Consider the following 2,302-nt stretch of genomic DNA (forward strand, 5'->3'; position numbering starts at 1 on the left):
ATTAGTTGAATTTAAAATTAAAAAATTTTAAAAGTGAAACATAACCAGCATTAGCTATCAAATAGTAATCACAACGTATGTTGGCTGTTCTAAGCATTATTTAATGGCCAATCTCTTCTTACCTAAATTGTGAAAGGTAAGAAAGGGCAGAGTAGAGAAAATAACAGAAAGAGTAAATAGAAGGTGGAAGATATTGAGAAATCTGTACTGCTTAAGATCATATTTGGTGCTTTTTCTCTTTTTACCATTTTGTGAGTCAATTTAAAAAATGACAAATTTATGCTTTTCCTAAAAAATGGATAATATGCAGGTATTTTTAATTTGGAATAATATAAGCATCTTTAAAATGTTATTTTTGGCTTTAAAAAGTAGGTAAAAAGCCAAAAACTGGAAACAACACAACTATCCATCAATGAATAAACAGGGAACAAAATATGTTATATAGGTAGAATGGAATATTATTTAGCTTTCAAAGGAAATTCTGACATATACTGCTACATGGATGAACCTTGAAGTTTGCCTATGCTATGAGAAATAAGTCAGTCATCAAAAGACAAACACTGTATGATTCCATCTACAGGAGGTACATCAAGTAATCAAATCATGGCAATAGAATGTAGGTTGTGATCAGGGATACAGGGGGAAGACAATAGGGAGTTATTGTTTGATGAAGACAGGGTTGGGTTTCTGTTTTGCAAAACACGAGGAAAGTTCTGGAAGTGGATGATGATGGTGGTGGCGCAAAAATGGAATAGACTTAATGTCACTGAACTGTACACTTAAAAATAGGTAAGATGGTAGATTTTATGTTATGTGTATCTTAAGACAATATCCTGAGTGAAATAAGTCAAACTGAGAAAGTCAATTATCATATGGTTTCACTTAGTTATGGATCATAAGGAATAACATGGAGGACATGGCGAAATGGAGAGGAGAAATGAGTTGGGGGAAATTAGAGGGGGAGAGAAAACACTAGAGACTGTGAACTCTGAGAAACAAACTGAGGTTTTGGAAGGGAGGGGCTGGGGGAATGGGTAAGCCTGGTGGTGGTATTATGGAGGGCATGGATTGCATGGAGCACTGGGTGTGGTACATAAACAATGAATCTTGGAACACTGATAAAATAAAATAAAATTAAAAACAACAACAACAACAAAAAAATAAAAATAATTTAAAGAATGAGTAAAATTATGTTAGCCTCTGTTTTATCATGTGTTCAGGGATGAAAGCACCTCTGAGAGAGAAGTCCATTGCTCAGTCAAGGTTTGAAGACACCAAGTTTAGTCTGGTGGGGCCACACCATATCCACCTCCCACAAGGCCACTTCCAACCAGTCCCTACTCCCGAGGTCAGTTTTTCTAATAACTCTAGAACCTTACTCCTCCTCTCTATTAGCACTCCAAGTCTTGGGTCAGGCCCTCTCATTTCCTACTTTGAATAACACAACACAGTATTCCCTGAAGTATTTTCCACACTTCAAGCTAAGTGGTCTTCCAAAAACAGGAATCTGTTTAAAAAAGAGTGGGGGAGATAGTGAGTAATCATGTGAAATGATACAATCCAGTCCAGGAGAAAATGCAGTCTGAGAAACAGTTCATGGATTGTAATCCTTCAGGAGAGAATAGTTTAAGTTGTGGAGACAGAAGTCAAATGACAAGGAGTTAAGAAAAAGTGAAGAAAGTGAAATGAAATTGCCTCTTTGTCTTAAACTGTCTATTCCATTGGTCTGTCTGGAAAACACTCAGTCTTTAAAGACCAGATAAATGACCTCTTTTTCATAGTCTTCCTTAACATTTTCAGGAAAGTTGAGAGCTTCCATTTCCCCATTTCAGAGTACCTTGTTCACTCTTTTACTATGGAGCTTATTAAACCCCACTAATTATTAGTTTTTCATCACTTTCTGTCACTAGACTGTGTGCCCTTGGGAGCAGATATTATTTTCTGTTTATCTTTGAATCCCCAGATCCCATCATGATGTGAACAATATCAGTGCTGGCTGAATGAAGGAATGGTGTTGAAAACATCTATAACTTCGAATAACTCTGAGGTGATCTTAATTTAATTAATTATTCTCCATTCAGAGGAAAGCTACTAAGGCAGAGTCCATTGAGAATCCATCTCCGTGGCTACCCTCAGACACAGCTTCATTATGTATTGACATGATAACCACTCATAAATCCAATCATATAAGGTCTGGAAACATCTGCATGATAGAGTCATATTTTATGTATAACACACCAACAGCCATTGATTTTTGCCTATAACCAGCCATGGATCAACACATTTTACACATTACCTGTAA

This window comes from Mustela nivalis (assembly GCF_964662115.1).
Source record: "Mustela nivalis genome assembly, chromosome: 15".
NCBI classification, from domain to species: Eukaryota; Metazoa; Chordata; class Mammalia; order Carnivora; family Mustelidae; genus Mustela; species Mustela nivalis.